At 38.0% G+C, this 19,941-nt stretch overlaps 1 long non-coding RNA gene across 1 annotated transcript; it reads left to right on the top strand.

Moving 5' to 3' along the window:
• Positions 1-2,021: 2,021 nt before the first annotated feature.
• On the top strand, positions 2,022-19,650 carry LOC125756070 (uncharacterized). Its single transcript, XR_007414095.1, has 3 exons — positions 2,022-2,254; positions 2,513-2,595; positions 19,439-19,650. It is a non-coding gene; the product is annotated as an uncharacterized LOC125756070 (long non-coding RNA).
• Positions 19,651-19,941: the final 291 nt, after the last annotated feature.

Genomic DNA, 19,941 nt, shown 5'->3' with positions numbered 1-19,941 from the left:
TATAAAGCTCATTTTCTTAATTATTTATTTGTCTATACCATTTCATCATTTACAGAATCATTTTCATAGATACTTTTCCTTTGATCCCTGGAAGAACTCTATGAGAAACAGACAGGTCGGCATGTGCTGTTAATCCACTTTACACAAGAGGAGATTAAGGCTCATGGAAGTCAATACTTGACTCAAGTCCCCAGCTTAATTAGTGGAGTATCAGGAAGTAGAACCCAAGCCCCTCACCTCCTAGTCCTATGCTTACTGCACAATGTCACGGTCCTCCAGGTCCTAAACTTAAGCACAGCAGTGTGGATTCTTTTCTAGTAGTTGGCTACAAATGATATATAATTTTAATAACATATGCTTATTTCCAGAGAAAGGATTTTACTCCCATTCTATGCCAGTGTTATTTTAATGTGTGATATTACATAGCAGGCTGCATACTCTTACATGAAAAAATTTTAGGAAAAAATGTTTGCATGTATCTATTTTTGCAGATCCATTCTAATTTAAGGAGTCATGATGATTGAAAACTGTATTTCAGAACAAATTAGAATAAAAATTTCTGTTACATCTTGACTTTTACCTCCTTTGAAGCCAATGTAATTCTAATGGAATCTGGGAAACATTTTAAATTTCTACCCTGAATTTCATGAATGAAGTCACAGGACAGGTGTGTGTTGGAATGGTATACTTTCCTGCCTGACTCACTGTATCAAAGAACTGAGCATTGGTTTCAATGCTTCTTAGGCCTGAGACATAGTTTAACAAATAAACCTATTTGTCCCTCTACTTAGTACTTCAAAGTTTATAAAACTGATTCCCAGAGACTCCCATGAGAAAGATGGGTCAAGGATTCATAGTCCTATTTTATTTTATTTTATTAAAAATATTTATTTATTTATTTATTTATTTATTTATTTATTTATTTATTTATTTATTTATGAGAGAGAGAGAGAGTAGACATGGCGAGCAGGAGGGAGAGGGAGAAGCAGGGCTCTCTACAGAGCACGGAGCCTCACTTGGGTCTTGATCCCAGGACCCCAGGATTATGACCTGGGCCAGTGCTTAACTGACTGAACCAACCAGGCGCCCCTATAGTCTTATTTTATAAGTGAGGAAATAGACTAAGGGGTGTGATGACTCCTCCCTAGATTCACAATGGATGGAGTCTTAGCTTAAATCCATTACTTTGGCTTACTGTTTAGAACTCTTTTTACCACTCATTCTGCCTTCCATGTGGTCAGCAGGGAGATCCCTAGAGAACCAGAAAGCTAAAAGTTTAAATTGTTTCAGACTGCAGTAGCAAAGTCATTGAGCATTTTGTTAAGACTGAAAAATAAGAAGGAAGCAGATTTTTAAAAAAGATTTATTTTTATTTATTTGAAAGAGAGGGCCAGGGGAGGGGAGGGTCAGTGGGAGAGGGAAAGAGAATCCTCAAGCAGACTCTCCACTGAGCACAGAGCCCAACGTGGGGCTCCATTACAGGACCCTGAGATCATGACCTGAGCTGAAACTAAGAGTCAGCTGCTTAATGGACTGAGCCACTTAGGCACTCCCAGAAGGAATCAGTTTTTTATAAGAAGTTATGAAATGTAAGATGTTATGCAGATCAATGTAGGAACTTAAAAAAAATTAAAACAAAATGAAACATATGCCTGTCCAACTTCATTGACATTATTTTCATAGTGACTAGTCTGTTTTGTCTTGTGTGTCCATGTTTTAGGTATCTATAGCATTACATCAACTAAAATGCTCACATGCATAAATACATGAGCACACACATGAGACAGAGGCACATGTATATATACTCATACGCATATGCTCCTATGTATTGAAACATTTTCCATTGAGTTTCCCCAGCAGCCCAAGAGAATTAGAGCTACTTCTAGGACAGAATCAGATGCTTTCTCCCAGGTCATGTTCATAGGCAATACAAAAACAGAGATTGCCTTCCAGAGTTTTATTTTACTTTATTTATTTATTTTTATTTATTTTTTTAAAGATTTTTTTTTTTTTTTATTCATAGAGAGAGAGAGAGAGAGGCAGAGACACAGGCAGAGGGAGAAGCAGACTCCATGCTGGGAGCCCAATGCGGAACTTGATCCCAGGACTCCAGGATCACGCCCTGGGCCAAAGGCAGGCGCCAAACTGCTGAGCCACCCAGGGATCCCTGCCTTCAAGAGTTTTAGAAAAAAATCTGGCCAGTTCCCTGGATGGGCAAATAAATCAGGGCATACTCCACTTTGTTTGCATAAAGGTGAGGCAATTTGAGGGCATATCTCTCATTTCTGAATGTAGTCTCAGTGCTACAAATTTATCTCTTTTCTTCTTAACCTTATTGTGATCCCTCGCCATCCAACAGGGTGCTTTTTGAAAGTGTAGTCTTGGTTAACACTCTACTTCAGACTAACAGGCAGGAAGCCCTCTATTCTTCAAGTCTTAGTTGCATCAGTAGAGGAAGGCTGGGTCAGGGATTTGCAATTGCTTTTGTTATCACTGTTTTGTTCTTCTTCAGGTCTTTTTGCCCACGACATCATTGACATGGCATTGACTGCTCAGCTGTCCACTCAAGCAGTTGATATGATCATTGTCTTGAAGGTCAGTGATGATTCCCTAACCACCAGATCCAATGCCTTATTGTTGATCATCTTTCCAGAAATCTCTGCTTCTCCAGAGGAAGCCAACAGTCACCAGAGGGAGGAAACATGGATTTGGGAATGAGGGGAAGTAAGAAGAGCCTTAAACATTTTAAGGCGAAAATCAGGGAAACCAGACCATGTCTCAAGGTGGAGAAAGAAGATTGTGACAGGGACTCTATTTTAAATTAGACACCCCCATAATAGGAATGTGAGTCCCAAAACATTGGGTTCAGGGATGGGGTGGTTTAAACTTTCTATCTCATGCCAGGACTGATCTAAGACTAGAGCTTTGCTGTCCAAAAAACAAAATATAATGTAGGCCTCAGATGTGAGCTACACATATAGTTTTCAGTAATTTTCTAGTAGCCACATTTTTAAAAAGTATACAGAAATAAGTGAAGTGAATTTCAATCATGTATTTTATTTAACCCATATATATTTAATATTATTGTTTTAACATGTGATCAGTAAAGCATTATTAATCAGATTTTTACATTCTTTTTCTCATACTAAGTCTGTGAAATCTGGGTTTATTTTACATTTATAGCACATCTCAATTTGGGCTAGCCCCATTTAAGTGCTCCATAGCCGCATGTGGCTAGTGGCTACCCTATTGGACAGTGCAGGTCTAGAGCGCAAGGGGCAAGACTCAAGTTTGTGGGAAGGAATCCAGTGGCCTTTGCTAGGGGAGGAATGACTCGGACTTCTGGGGACTGGACGCCTGCTAGTTGCCTGATTAATCTCATAAAAGGCAGATCTTAGCATGTCCTTTGATATGCTCAACAACATTTACTATCAAATAACAAAAACAACAGGCCTGTTGCAGTATCCAGATTTCTCAGTGTGACATGGAGGTCCTTCTTCGTGTCTACTCAGCCTCTTCTGATGGTGTTTTCTCCTTCCCACTCTCCCTTCATCTGCGATTGTGCCATCTCTGTTTTTCAAATGCACCAGAAGTCCTCTTTTGTAACATGTCTAGTTAACTAGTTTATTGAGAAAAGTCACTGAAAGAAGGACATTATAAAAAAGTATAAACCGAGGGGCGCCTGGTAGCTCCATGGGTTAAGCATGTGGCTCTTGATCTTGACCCTGATCTTGATCTCAGGGTGGTGAGATTGGCCCCCTGTCAGGCTCCAAGCTGAGAATGAAGCCTGCTTGGGATTCTTTCTCTCCCTTTCCCTCTGCCCTCCCCTCCCCCACTACACACTCTCTCTCTAAAAAAAAAAAAGTATAAAACTTACATAAATCTTAAACATTTTTATATTTAGAAGATACATTGTACATTCATATGAGGAAGGGATATGACATTTCTTTTCTTTCTTTCTTTCTTTTTTTTTTTTTTGAGAGAGCGAGCGAGCTAGGTGTGGAGCCAATGGAGCCAAACTGGGGCTCAGTCTTACAACCCTAAGATCATGACCTGAGCTGAAATCAAAAGTCAGACACTTAACCCACTGAGCCACCCCAATGCCTCAAGATAGGGCATTTCTTTAAGTGTGAGTCATTTGACTGAAGTTCTTTATAATATTTCTTGTATAAACTAACTCATAATGCATAGTATATAGTAAACCTAGTTAAGGACAATCTGGTTATGGACCTTTTTAAAATTTTTACTCTTTTCTCCATAATCTTTGTGGTTCTCTTGGTCATATCTAAATTGTTAGCAAAAGTTTTTAGCATCTTACCTATAAGGGGTCCTTCCAAAACATTCAACTTAATTTGCATGGAATCAACAACTCTCTTTTCACATCATATTGGTTTATGTACTATTTAATTAAATTATATGTTACAATGATAAATACATCTGGCCTAAATAGGTTTGGCAAGAAATATAGCTGGCTCTTGGTAGGCATACAACTCATCTGGCGGAAGTAGGTGTGAACAGATGTTTCAGGATAGCCTACTGCCCTGAGCATTCAGCGGGTGTTACAATAGAGATTATAGAAGGAAGGGAGGATGCTGGTTAATCAAGTGAACTGGTTCACAGATTCTAGGGATTATATTGTCAATTTTTGTTGGTCTGCCTTGTTCTTGCCCTGCATCTCCTCCTAGAATCCCTTTGTTTTCATCTCTAAACTCTTGCTGTAGAAAATCTTTGGTAGGCAGGGTACTGGCCCTCAAAATATATGCATAATCTAATCTCTGGAACCGGTAAATATGACAAATGGGATTTTGCAGATGTGGTTAAGTCAACAATCTTGAGATGGGGAGATTATCCTAGATTATCTGGGTGGACCTAATGTAATAACGGGGGTCCTCTAAAACTGAGAACCTTTTGTGATTATGGTCAGAAGGGATATTTCTTCTATGGAAGAAAGGCAGGAAGAGCTGAAACATTGTGGCCTCGAAGCATGAATGAAGGCCCCAGAGCCAAGGAATGTTTGTGGTCTCTAGCAATGAAAAAGCAAGGGAATGGATTTGCCCCTACAGCCTCCAGAAAGGAATGTAGTCCTGCTGATACTCTGATTTTAGCCAAGGGAGACCTATGTTGGACCTCTAATTTACAGAACGGTAAGATAATAAATTTGTGTTGTATTAAAGCCACTAAGTTAGTGGTAGTTTATTAGTAGAAATAGAAAGCTAACTCTCTCTCTCTCTGTCTCTCATGAATAAATAAATAAAATCTTAAAAAAAAAAAAAAGAAATAGAAAGCTGATACAATCTATTCAGTTGTCCAAACTCATCACAAAATCCTCTGTGAAGATTTTCTTGATACCTGTGATTTGGTATGAACTTTTCCTCTTTTAGATTTTATATCCTTGTGATGATACTGACTTTAATTTTCCTCATATTGTAGTCATCATTACCAACTATAGGCTTTTGATCAGCAGGGATGGTACTTAATTTTGTACCTTATATTTGGATAGTCTCTAGGTTTTGTCCTTGAGTTCATACAAACCTGTGCTCTGCAATAGTGTAGCCACATGTGGCTATCTAAATGTAAATTAATTAAAGTGAAATAAACTTTAAAATTCAGTTTTTTAGTCTCATTAGCCACATTTCAGAAGTTCTATAGCCACAGAGTTAATGGCTATTGTATTGAGCAGCACTGATATAAAACATTCCCATTACATCAGAAAGTTTTATTGAATAGTGCTGTTCTAGACTGTTAGTTTTGGTATACGTGAACAATAATTTCTTGACTCTTATAGAGGTGTTTTGACTAAGATGTATTTGAGGGCAATTGTTATGCTCTGACCTTTCTTTTGAGAAGGAGGCTTTTGAAATACACATTTCATCTGTATCAATCAGGGTTCTGGTAGGAAAGCCATGACCATTGCTTCAAAGGAAGAGTCTTCAAGGACAGCAAGGTGTGGATAAGAATTTAGAGAACTAACAAAAAATGTTGAGGCAGCCAGAGTTTAACACAGTGGGAAGCTCTTACCATTATGAGCTGATGGATTATTGGAGTCATCAGGACAATTACCCGAAAGAGCTGCAGTACTGAAGACAGGCAGTCTCTAACAGAAATGTGATCAAAGCAGATAGAAGCAGGGAAGGGATTCTTCAACCTTTATCCTCTTCTGACTGCCAGTCTACAGCTGAACGCAACCTGGAGCCAACCAGGAAGAAGACTGGGAGAGACAGTCTGTGGGGTGAGTCTCCTGTGCACAGAGCAGAGAGAAAGGCAGAGAGCGAGTTGGGGGCAGAGACAAATAGAAAATAATTAGCACCATGGTTAAGGGCATTACACCACATTCCTCAATTTAGAGATAATTATTTTAGAGGTAAGTGATTAAAAAAAGTTTCCTTCTCTAGATGGATAGCTACATTTCAGCATCACAAGTAAGAATAATGCTCTTTTGCCATGACGTTCTAGAAGTTTGGAGTAAACTCTGTAGTCTATGTGAGGTCATTTGGCTTACCTATCTGAGCTTCTCTTTCCCTGGCCTATACCTCTTTTTTTTTTTTTTTTTAACTTTGTCCTCTTTTATTTTTAACTTATATTTTCCCAATTTGACTGCAAGCATCTCTTTGTGTTTACATTGTGAAATGAGGCAAGAATAAAGCAAATAGATAAATGCTCTTTTAAAAAAAACCCTCAGAATCTCCTAGCATTGTGTCTTGCCCACAGTTGGCTTGTTTAGTTAAGTGCAGACAAATTCAACCAGGCAGGTAAATAATTTATATGGTAATTTCTATTTCTACCCATAGCTAATACGGATTATTCTGTTCAATATCTATTTCTTCTACCTAAAATGTCTAGATAACGTCTAAATTACTACATCCTCAGGGGGCATAATAAAGGGAACTTAAAACCGAAACTCTGATAATGCAAGTGAAGTTTTAACTGTATGAGTCACAAACTCAAAAAAAGAGTTCTTCCATCATGTCCTGACTGTTTTGGTGAGAGCTGGGGACTTTTATGAGTAAATTTTACAGAACTAGGCAAGATGAAATAATACCTGCCTAAAATGAATACATGGCTGGAGATTAACTGTCATAATTTTGCTTCTCTTCACATTCATTCTTTCCCCCCACAATGAACTGTTCTGCTAAAGTCCCAGATTCTTAGATACAAAGATGAGAAAGGAAAGTTGAAGAGAATTCAGGCCTGTAGAAATCCTCTTTGGTTTCTGTGTTCAAATTTTTAGCATCCCATGCCTCGAAAATATTTTGCTATTTTAAAAACTGACCATAGGACATTCTAGGAATAAAATAGATATCCATTCACTATCTCCCATCTCTTCACTCCCAATTTTTCTACAGGTTCATTAAATTGTGCTTTCATAGTTTTTCAATGTCCAGAAACAATGAAAATTATCAAATTAAGAAACTTAACAAAAATTATCAAAATCTCCCTTTAGTCATATTTCTTTTTGGCAACAGGTTCTCAGTTCCCTTTTCCCATCTTTCTAATTGGTCATATATTATAAATAGGTTAGCATTTTGGATATTTACGTTTTATTCCATCTGGCCATAATTCTTTTTCTTTTTAATTGGGGGCAAATTATATTTGATATATTTCATGGAAGGCACATTCTATAATAACACAGGTATGTCTTTTGGGAGCTCATTGATAGAGTGTCAGGAATTAAAATTCGACTTGTGAGATAGAATATAACAACTATAATCTAGACTTAAGATAAATAAATATTTTTTAAAGTTTATAAAAATACTTCTCTTTGGAGGAAAGCAGGGTTATATTTTCTAAAATCAACTAAATTAATAAAATACTTTTCTAGATTGCAAAGTTACTTTTGTTCACAAATATGAAATATTTTATGCATAACCTCATTTATAATACTATTTGATACATTTCATGTAATATTTCTTTATTAATAATCTCAAATGAAATGATTAAATTAACTTTTACTCGTTTTCACTTTTGCTCTATATGGAATTTCCAGCTATTAAATTCTAAGGAAGAGAGTATTTATAGGAAGCCTTTAAAAACTGAGGACAGAGAAAAATCATCAACATTATACTACTACATGTTAAGTCCTCAAGTTTACTGGGAAATAATGGCCTCTATCAAGCAGAAAGAGAAAACCTTCATCTTCAGGAATATAGATTGTAAATAGAAGGAGGAAAATGTGTTTGAAGCTCATTGACCTCTGTCCAATTAGTGTTGTTATTTTTTCTGAGCTCACATTAGTGGTGACATCTACTTCAAATGCTATCCTCTATTATCTTCACAGACTTATATAGACTAAAGTTTCTCCCCCCAGATTGTGATGATTTCCAATGAATTACTAGCAGAAGACACTGGATTTGGTTTCCTATGTAGAACTATGTGAAATCACTGATATTTGACTATTTCTTTTGACTTTATAAAAGTGGTTCAGGCTACTATTACAGAATATGTTTTATAAAGACTAGGACAGAATAGCTGTTTTTGTTTTGTGTTTTGTTTTTGTAGGAGACTTACCTATCAAGAGGGATTTTAACTAAATATTGGAGAGGAGAGTAAAAATGCTAAATATAAGAGCAACATGGATTGCAGTAGGTAGGACCTCAAAGAAGCCAGTGGGAAATAGTGCTCAGAAATTCTCAGGGGAAAATAACAGGTCAGGTAGCATTTCTATACCAATGCACATAAAATGTATTATTGATATAGTAACCGTGAAAGATAATACACTGCAATTCTAATAAGGGCTCTGTCCCTCCAGATTGATGCCACATTTGTAGGGTCTGAGAGAGCTGTTAGAAGTTGAGGCTAGTTAAACAGTCTTTAGCACCAATGGAGATATCCTTCCTGGTTGATCTTGGTGCATTAACCAAGACTTATATGATCAACCAATCTGTATTTCTCCTTCTGACACATAAGTGTATTTTGAAATACTTGATCAGATATAATATTAAGAGGGATATAAAACTTTATATCTGTGGTCTTCTGTGTGAGAAAAGCAGATGAGATTTGTTCTGTCTTGTTCTTTTAAAGATTTTTTAAAATTTATTTATTCAAGAGAATGAGAGAGAGAGAAAGAGAGGCAGAGACACAGGCAGAGAGAGAAGCAGGCTCTATGCAGGGAGCCTGATGTGGGACTCGATCCCAGGTCTCCAGGATCACACCCTAGGCTGAAGGCGGCACTAAACTGCTGAGAACAGGCTGCCCTGTTCTGTCTTGTTCTTGGTGAACTTATGCATGCCCTTGTTCTACTCCATTCCAAGTATGATTGTCATCTTCTTCTTTTTAAAAGATGTTATTTATTTATTTATTTCAGAGAGGAGGAAGGAGCAGATGAAGAGGGAGAGAGAATCTCAAGTAGACTCTGTGCTGAGTGCAGAGCCTGATGCAGGGCTCCATCTCATGACCCTGAGATCATGACCTGAGCTGAAACCAAGAGCCAGATGCTTAATGGACTGAGCTACCCAAGTGCCGCCCCCCTCCCCCCCACCGATTGCCATCTTCTAATGCCTTCCTGGCTGTTAAGGAATTAAGTCTCAGCCCTTATATTTGACCACTTTATTCTCTCCCAAGACCACTGAGGCTGACTTTTGTGCTTTTGGGGTTTGCAAAATCAAAAAACTTTCCAAAATAATTACATAAGCTGAGAAGATGAAGTACTTTTAATCAAAAGGGCACTTGCTACAGACTTAAAGAATCTATATAAGGTAAACCAGCAATGTCAGTAGATGCTCAGGGCCTCTTGAGAACTCCATCTTCCTTTCCTATTGTACCAGAAGAGCAAGACTGGCATCCAGCATGCAGTCAAGAGAAGGACACCAGGGAAGGCTCTGTGCTTTGTTGATGAAGTGTTTGTGGATCTATACTCCTTGGAGCTAGAAAAGCCAGCAAATTTATGTGAGTCAGTTTTAGAGTTTCTTCACAACTGGAGGGTTGTCATTTCAAGTGGCTTGAAATACAATGGCTCTTCTAATTATTCAAAATGAGGAGAAGGGAGTAAATGCAGCTCTAGGCTGGCCTCAGACAGGGAAAGTGGACACTACCTACCCATGCCAACATAACATTCATTGAAGTCATAATTTGGTGCAAAGTAAGAGTTAAGATTCCTTAAAAGGTTTAAGAAATCAAGACATCCTTTTTCTTTATTATTTTTTTCCTGATACTTCTTCTCTACCCGATTACATTTTTGGATTGAGATCTATGTTTTTCCTGGTTACATGAACTCATTTATTAGGGAAAAGAGTAGGGAAGACACATATGCATTCAAAATGCCAAATTGCTGTGTGCATGTGTGTATGTGTGTGTGTGATAGGTATGTATGTACTAGTATTTTATTTATTTTTTTAAGATTTTATTTATTTATTTATTTATTTATTTATTTATTTATTTATTTATGAGAGACACAGAGAGAGACAGAGAGAGACAGAGAGAGAAGCAGGCTCCATGCAGGGAACCTGATGTGGGACTTGATTCTGGGACTCCAGAATCACACCCTGGGCTGAAGGGAGGCGCTCAACCGCTGAGCCACCCAGGCATCCCCAAGTACTATCATTTTAAACATGCCTTCTGAACTCCTATGGAATTCATACTGGTTGCTGATGATCACACCTTTATTTTCTAGTACTTTCAAACAAAAATACACGTTGTCATCCTTTGTAGGAGCTGGTTACTTTTACTGTTTTTCTTCCCTATTTTCATTTTATCCAGTTCATATAATGAAAAGGCCTTATTTTCTGTTTCCATTTCCTTACAAAAAGGCAAATGCCAATGTTTATAAACTTATATGGTCTTGTATAGCCTTGTTGAATACCTTTCTCCCAACAAGATACCTGTTGCCCTGACTATCCTTCATTAGAGAAGTTGAATTAGTGCTTTGCTGCCCTGCTGCCATGGGGGAAATGTAATTTGAACCACCCTTATTTAGCTGCGTTGAGTTCAATGGGGATCACCAGTATTTCCCAGATAGGATTGTTTTGTCAGAAATGGTGTGTTGGCTGAATGAAAATGCAACTCTGTTTTCAAAGCAGCCAAGGTTAGTTTTCTGAAAGTGATTTACTTTTAAAAGAATCCTTGGTTCATATTTCCTAATAAGTTATGCTGTGTTTTAAAATATTTGCCATCAAATTTACCCAAGTTCAAGACAATTTTTTATTTTTAATCCTATCTGCAAATAAATGTGTTTTCCCCCCTTTTGTATGTACAGAGTTGCATGAGGTGGAGAAAATACCCGTATCTTGACAAAAAGAAGCCCCTTCTACAAATAGAAGACACACAAAAGAGACATTTTAACCAACCAAACGAAAAATGCCATTGCACAACTGTGATTCTCCCAGGGAAACTTGTATTTGTTAGGTGCACTCTTTTAAAAAAATGACATTAAGGGAGGTTCACACATCTCTAGTAGTTCAAGTGGGGCTTAGCTCTTGGCATGATTAGCAAAATGGGTTTTCCAACACATTTGTTTTGGGGACTTTTTTTCACCCATGAGTCTTTAATCTGATTGCCAGACCCTTCCCTAATTTCATTGTTCTGTGTTTTTTTTTTTTTTCTCTTTCGAAGATGCTCTTGTGTAAAATTTACGGGCACATTACTCAGCCTGGCAAGAGTGGGGGAAAATGACCATTTCCTGACATTCACTTTTTAAGGAGATTTGCTTGCTACCCTGTTTGACTGTGCTGGCATTCTCCCTATATGTTGTTATGTGGTGTGACATCTAAGAAACACTTCATTCTAAAAGATATTTTATCCAAACACCTTCTTGGTGTTGCTGTGTAAATAAAACTTTAGGGTCTATGCCATGATGCAGTTTTGATATAAGAACAAATCTGTGGGTGCCTGGGTGGCTCAGGGGTTAAGCGTCTGCCTTCGGCTCAGGGTATGATCTTAGGATCCTGGGGTCAAGTCCCGCATCCCACTCCCAGAGGGAGCCTGCTTCTCTCTCTATGTCTCTGCCTCTCTTTCTGTGTCTCTTATGAGTAAATAAATAAAATCTTTAAAAAAAAAAAAAGTGAATCTGTTATTCTCGTCCTCCTTTATAATAAACCCTTTTTATTCCTCCCTGGTAGTGACTTCCTCTTCTGAGACTAAAATGAAAGCTTTAATGTATCTTCCTTCTGAATCCAGGTTCACTTGGCTGAATATAAACAAAAGAAGATTCATGGGTTCACACAGACCCTGTGCTGTGTGTGGCTAAAACCAGTTTTCTCTCCCTAGCATAGATCCTTGAATATATCACCGGTTAGTGGCTCCACCTTTCCCTTAAAGTCCGTCAGCCAATCTAGTCTGGTGTCTTGTCTTTTGACTTAAGGGATTGGCCATTTCTAATCTTCTCCACATCCACGTGTCCACCTCCTTATCTTTCCATTCCCAACTAGTTGCTATTTCATCACAAAGCCTCTCATGAGCCCCCTTGTCCCCCAAATGAAGGTAATCTCTTCCTTCTCAAATTCTTTTTTTTTTTTTAAAGATTTTATTTATTTATTCATGAGAGACACCGAGAGAGAGAGGCAGAGACACAGGCAGAGGGAGAAGCAGGATCCATGCAGGGAGCCCAACGTGGGACTCGATCTTGGGACTCCAGGATCAGGCTCTGGGCCCAAGGCAGGTGCTAAACAGCGATCCACCCAGATGTCCCTTCCTTCTCAAATTCTTGAGCACTTTGTCTATGCTTCTCTCTTATGCCTCTGAGCATTTTCTCTTTGTTCCTGGAGTTATTTTACTGCATGGTTTCCATATTAGAAGATAAGATATTCAAACAGGAACCATGTCTGATTCTTTTTGTATCTGCTTTGGTCTCTGGCAGCACAGATCTGACATATAGGAAGTGCTCAGAAATACTGAATGCTGATGAAGAAATGAATAAAAGGAGCAAGTTAGATCTTCCTTGGAGCATAGTATTAGGCTTGATTAATCATCAAGAGATGGATTAAGGGATGCCTGGGTGGCTCAGCAGTTTAGCCCCTGCCTTTGGCTCAGATCGTCACCCTGGAGACCCGGGATCGAGTCCCATGTTGGGTTCCCTGCATGGAGCCTGCCTGCTTCTCCCTCTGTCTGTGTCTCTGCCTCTCTCTCTGTGTGTCTCTCATGAATAAATAAATAAAATCTTTTAAAAAAAGATGGACTAAGATCAGCTATCTTTATTGAAGTCTTGTGAAGCAGGAATGAGCTTAAACCATGGGGGAGGGATCCTGGCTCAACCAAATTTAAGGTGTGGCAGCCCATCAGGCAAGATCCAGAATCCTTTACCAGAGAGGCTTGGAATTTCCTTCCTTAAAGTTTTCAAGGTAAGCTTTTGAGCTATATATGTGGGTAGGTCGGAAAGGAGTGGGGGATTTAGAAGAACTCTCTTCTGGATATATTGTTGTTTCTAGGAAACCAGTCCAAAGCAAGAATTTCCACAAATCAAAAATCATGGCCCAAGAGGTCCTAGAGGGCTTCCAAGAATGAATGGGAAGCTTGATTCTACTTTGGAGAGACAGCATGTGTACTCTCTTAAACATTTAATAAAATGAATAATAAAAATTATTGATGACACCAGAATAGCAGCCTGGTTTTAGTATAATGCTTTTAGCCCCAACCCCTGAAATTTCTCAGAACATGCCTTGAAAAACCACCTATCCAAGAAAATATACTTTGCTGGGAGGATGGTCAGCTTTGGATTAGCTATGTAAAATCTCTTTCCATCATCGGTTATTTAATTCCAGGAGTCTCTACCATAGTCACATCTCCCATTAGGCACATTGATTTTTTTTTCTCAAATCTCTCATGTTGCTAGAATTGTTATTTTCCCCAAGAAACCCAAATCATGGTCTTCTTTGCATCCTCCTCGCACCTGTCTCCCAATCAAACATTTATAGGTCCAGGTCCTCTTCTTTACCACTTTCCTTGAGAATAGAAACTGGCTTTGACTTATCTTTGTATTCTGAAAGTCACTAAGGCTATGCATGGCACAGAGAAAGTCTTGGACTTTGGCTTCGTGAGAATATGGACTATGTCTCATTCAGTTTTGTGATCCCAGTACTCAGTGTTGAGCTCTGATAAACATGTTGAATTATGAATGAATGAAAAATAATACATTTCCAGGAAGGAAGGTATAGTCCATCCTGCTCCCAGTTCCTTTTCTTTTTTTAATTGTAGTTGTGTAACACACGTTACATTAGTTTCAGATGTACAACATAGCGATTCAATAACTCTATACCTTATGTTCTGCTCACCACAAGCGTAGCTGCCCTTTGTCACTATACAACACTATTACAATAGCATTGATTCTATTCTTATGCGCTCCTTCTGTCCCTGTGATTTATTCTAAAACTTGCTTCCAGTTCCCTTTCAAAAAGAGACAGTATGGAGTCAAATGGATGGTTAAAATGTTGACTCTTCTATGGTATGGTTAGACCTTGGGCTTATCACTATTCCCTGGATTTCAGTTTTTTGCTTTCATAAGAAGGGGAAGTTAAGTCTTAGATCTAATTGTGTGTGTGTGTATGTAAGACAGGAGGTAAGAGCGGGGAGAGAGAGAGGGAGAGAAAGACAGAAAGATAGACACACAGAGAATTTCCTTGAGGAAAGAGAAATAATCTTTCTCACAATTAGTCTTCGTTTATATAAATTACCACAGGGTGATACCAAGGCCAAGAAAAGTTGAAGTTTAGAGTTCAAAGGGGTCCTTTTATCTCCTGAAGCTTGAAGAAGGATTGATTTATGTTTGCAGCCTTGACTTGGCTCTACAATCTTGGGATCTAAGAATGATAAATCACATCAGCAACTAAACTCATCCTTTATAGTTTACAAAGTACCTTTGTTTGCCAGCTTTTCTTTCTTTCTCCTTTCTTTCTTTCTTTCTTTCTTTCTTTCTTTCTTTCTTTCTTTCTTTCTTTCTTTCTTTCTTTCTTTTCTTTCTTTCTTTCTTTCTTTCTTTCTTTCTTTCTTTCTTTCTTTCTTCTTTCTTCTCTCTCTCTCTCTCTCTCTCTCTCTCTCTCTCTCCTACTGATATTTTCCAAGTACTTTCAAGTCTTTAATCTTCATGGAACCTTGTAAATACTATACAAAGTAGCTTGGGTAGATAAGGTTATAGTTTCTTTTTTCTTTTTTTTTTTGTTTTTTAGGGTTTTTTTAGGTTTTTTTTTTTTTAGGTTATAGTTTCTAATTGCATTTTGGCTTTAGAATTATATAGTCTTTTAATTAAAAAATATTTTTATGCAGACATATAACCAGCCTTGGTTTAGAATATTAGTTTGCCTCTTACTAGGTGAATGACCTTCAGCAGGTCACTTGATCTCTCTGAAACTTGGTCCCTCATCTGGGTTAAGAGCAGTGGTTACTACACAGGTTTGTTGTGAGCATTAAATAAGATAATGCTTAGAGAGCACATGTTTCACCTGAATCAGTAAATGCTAAAATAAAATAACTACTATTATTTGATGATTTCTTGACAAGGGGCAATTCTTTCCTAAAGTCTTTTAGGTTGCAGGCAACCTTAGCATCATTGTTTTTTGATAATACTGGAAGTAAAAGCTCTCAGTTCTATGAATTTGGGTTTGATGTTGGTGTTGGGTTTGGAGGTTTTAACTCAGGATCCTTGACTACCATTCTTCTTGGAAATTTTTTTGTTCTTGTTTTACATTTTTTCTTGGAGTTGCTATTGAGCAGAAACTTGGAGCCAACCCACTTTATTTATTTATTTATTTTGAGCCAACCCACTTTAAAGAGTGGGATCTCTCATGCCATTTCCAAGATTCATGCAGGCTTTGTCTTTGGTCATTTTTATATCACTGTCTGTACCCTGGGCCACTTCTGAAACAGGAAGAAGTTCAGAAAGTTCCTTTTGCTTTTCTGTTTTTCATAAATCATGATCTCCTCGGTGACATAGTATTTCTTGGCTGGCAGAGATCCTGATACTTGTCCAAGTACAGGCTTGGCCCATTTACCTATGTATGATTCCTAAAGAGCACTGGTTAAAAAGCTTTAAAAAATGCTATTAGAGTTATGTAGAGCAAAGACAGAAGCAGCAAAAGGTTTGTTGCTACTGAGTCATCATTGGCTTTGTCATTATTGCCCTTGCTACTCAGAATGTGGCCATAAGAGCAGCAGCACCAACAGCACCTGGGAGCTTGTAAGAAATGCAGAGTCTCCTCCTGACAACAGACCTACTGAATCAGAATGATCAGATTCTACATTTTAACAAGTTTCTCGGGTAAATCTATGCCCAGTACAGTTTGGAAAAATACTGCTCTAAAAGACGTGTCCTCAGTCCAACCCAGTGACAAGCCATGCCCAAAAGATACAATGGCAGACTGGCTGTGCGTCCTCACCAGATTAATTCCCATACTGACTATTATTAACTCACTTGGTTCTTGAGCTTGTTTCATTTTATTCTGTTTTGACACCTGTTCCCTGCACTATCTTTCCATTTATACCATTTTGGCAACTCACTGAAATTTAACTTTGGGGATGCTTGACTCCTCTGCTTTGCTTACCACTTCACAATAAGCAGGGTTTTCCTGCATATTGCTGGTCCTGAACCCCCCCCCCCCCATGTCTATCTGTTTTCAGGCGAAGCTCTCATTAGGCAGTCCCTCACTACTTCCCATGCGCAAGCTATAGTCAACAGGACCTTTCAAAAGGTATGATCAAGAATTGTGTGTGTATGTGTGTGTGTGCAGTGCATATGTGGCCAGATATACTGAGCCACAAAGGAAAAGTATAGATATTAGTGAGATGATTTATGAATATGGTGATAACTATTTTAAGAGATGGTAGCTCTTCTGTGCTGACTAGACCTTCTTCTTAAATGTGGGCGCTATACTTGCCATACGTAATTTTTATTAAATAAGACTTGTATGACTGATGCCCTTAGAATGAATTTTTAAATATTCGATTCTGTTTTTCTTAAAACAAATCAAGGCACTGGGGAAAGATATGATTTTTAAAGATTTTATGTTTTTGGTGAGAGAGGAGCTTTTGAATTTCTTCTACATTGAAATTTTTTTGTGTGCACAGCAAAATACCAGAAGGAAATAAATTCAGTACAAAGGAATGAGGAGCATAATGACCTTGGATGTTTTCATCATATTTTTTGAAATATTCTTCCTCCCTTTTGTAAGGTTTCATTGTGAAATAACACCCTTGTCAAAATGTCTAAGCACTCCCATAATAGGTGATGGAGAAATGGTGACAGAAAGAAAACAGGGGCTTCTAGCTCACGAATATAGCATCCAGACAAAGCTTTCCACTCTTACCTGCTTCATAAGACTAAATTCTTTAGAACCACAGTCTTGATGAAAGTAAAAATGACTGTCAATAATGTCCACTTTCTCTGAGAGAGACTTCCAACTTTAATGTTATTAAAAATGAGGTTTCACCTATTTTTAACTTTCTCTTTGGTTACCACGGTTGTTGTTTAGACATTAGCAGGAAAAAAACTAGTAACACCTATTTTATGTTAACATATGCTAATGAGCTAAGAAATATTTTTCTTCCCTCTAGTTTGGAAATCTTGATATATGTGGGGGGAAAAAAACTTGCATTAATGATGGTTCATATGTCTGTCATTTAATTAGAACTAGGGGATATCTCATGATCTGGTACTCCCAACAAGACTTACTGCTTTCTTGTCCTTTTCTCCCAGTGCAAGGATGCATGATTATATTAGGATTAAATAAGATAATGACAGAAAAATACTTGCAAACTGCACATTACCATGTACTATTATTCTGTCCTATAAAATTAAATGTATAATCTGATGAAGAAATTGAAACAAATGCCCTATTAGCTGATGATGACTTAATATATAGAGTGTCTAGGTAAAAGTTGCTTTGTGACTGACATTTGCAATGTATTATGCTAAAGAAGTGAGTAATGTGGAGTTTTTTTGCACCAAGGCACTGTATTTAGGGTTGCTTTTGTCAGAGTGACTTGTCTTCTCACCCCTAAAATCAAAACTTGGCCAGTTACTTGGGCTCCACCACAGCAGTAGAGTATCCTGGCATGGTACAATCCAGTGGCACTGCCTGAAATCACATGGTTTATCAGAGGACTTTCTTTGTCTTGATGAGAGGGGCTGCATTTTCCTATGAGCCAGATCTTCAGTATACTGCTTTGAAGAAGCCATTTCAAACTTTTGTTTAAAAATCTTAATACATTCGACTTCTAAAATTTTCTAGTACATAAAAGTAAGTTACAGTGTATTAGCTGTGCTGTCCAGTATAGCAACCTCTAGCCACAGATGGCTATTGAGGATTTGAAGTATGGACAGTATGAATTGAGACATGCATTTAGTGAAAAATGCACACTGGATTTCAAAAGCTTAGTAAAGAGGGGGGAGGGGAGAGAATGCAATAGTGAAATATTTCATTAACAGTTTTTTGTTGATTAATGTTGAAATACTTTGGATATATCTATTTCCTTAGTCCACTCAGGCTGTTATAATAAAATATGACAAACTGAGTAATTTATAAACAGCAAACATTTATTTATCACAGTTCTGGAGGTTTGGAAGTCCAAGATCAAAGTACCAGCAGATCCGATGTCTGGTGAGGGCCCATTTCCTGGTTTATAGATGATAGTCTCTTCACTGTAATCTCACATAGCAGAAGGGTCAAGGGAGCTCTTAGTGTCTGTTTTATAAAGGGACTAATCCCATTCATGACGGGCTCTGCCTTTGTACCTAAGTACCTCCCAAATGCTCCCTTTCAAATACCAACACAATGAGGATTAGGCTTTGATATGTGAATTTTTGAGGAGGCATGTTTAGTCCATAGAATTGGGTTAGATGAAAAATGTTATTAAAGTTCATTTTGTTTCTTTTTTTTTCTTTACTTCTAAAAATATGGCTACTAGAAAACTTTTAAATTATATATATATCAAAAAAGCAGAGAGGATAAAAGTTGTGAGGAAGTGAAGGAATCTATTGGTCAGGGTCACCTTGCAGTTCTGACTTGGGCCAGTAGGGTTAGACCACGGTATGATTCTTTTCCATGCCGTAAGAGGATATAAGTCGTAACAACAATGGCCCTTGAAAAGGACGTAAGTTGTTGTTCCTTCCATAAATGTAGAGTTGAAAATCCCTTCAGCCAGAGAAGACACAGGCAACAAATGGAAGGAACCTAGAAGGGTTTGTGATGCTAAGTTGCTCTGAAAGCTTTAAACATACCCAACTCAGCAGTAAATCTTAGGAGATTCGGTCTCTCAGTAAGAGACTCAGAGTGAGCTTGTGGACTTACACAGGAGTGAGTGCTTGCGTGAGTTTCCTTTGCTTGCCTTCTCCCTGAGCTCACTAGGACAGCCTCTTTCTTTTCTCACACTCAGAGCTTTTCACTTTTTGTTCTGCAGTTTCCAGACTCCACATTTCCTCCACTTTTAGAGATGTGTACATTTTCCTCCCTCCCTTCTTATATTCTCTGTGTTTTTCAGGATTAGTGACTACTTCTGCAGTCATACCTGTGTATTCTTTTAGTCCCTTAGCATATTTACCTCAGCTGGACAACACGAATACTGCCTCTCAAGAGAAACTTTTCTTGACTACCTCTACTGCCACCCCGATCTAAAGTGAGTCCTCAATATAATCTCATCCAAACTTTTCCTTTTATCATAGCTTTTATTATAACTTGTAATGATACATTTTGTGATTAATTGTGATGTCACCTTTCCCACTGCATTGTAACAGTAAGATGAGATCTGGCTTTCTGGTTCTATATGGTGGTCCCAGTGCCTGGTACATATGAGGCACCAAATAAATATTTGTTGAATGGATGGATGGATGGATGGATGGATGGATGGATAGATGGATGGATGGATGGATGAGTGGATGGGTGAATAGATGGACAGATGGATGGGTGGACTTATCACAAGAAACTCTCTTAATGTCATTTTTCTCATCATGACACTAATTCCATTTTGGCAATCTTTTTTCTTCTCTTTTTGGGGATCCTTTTGTGAAAAAAGAAAGGCATGGCACAG

Source organism: Canis lupus, chromosome 11 (genome assembly GCF_003254725.2).
Source record: "Canis lupus dingo isolate Sandy chromosome 11, ASM325472v2, whole genome shotgun sequence".
Classification (NCBI taxonomy): domain Eukaryota; kingdom Metazoa; phylum Chordata; class Mammalia; order Carnivora; family Canidae; genus Canis; species Canis lupus.
This window is presented reverse-complemented; position numbering and strand designations above follow the sequence as displayed.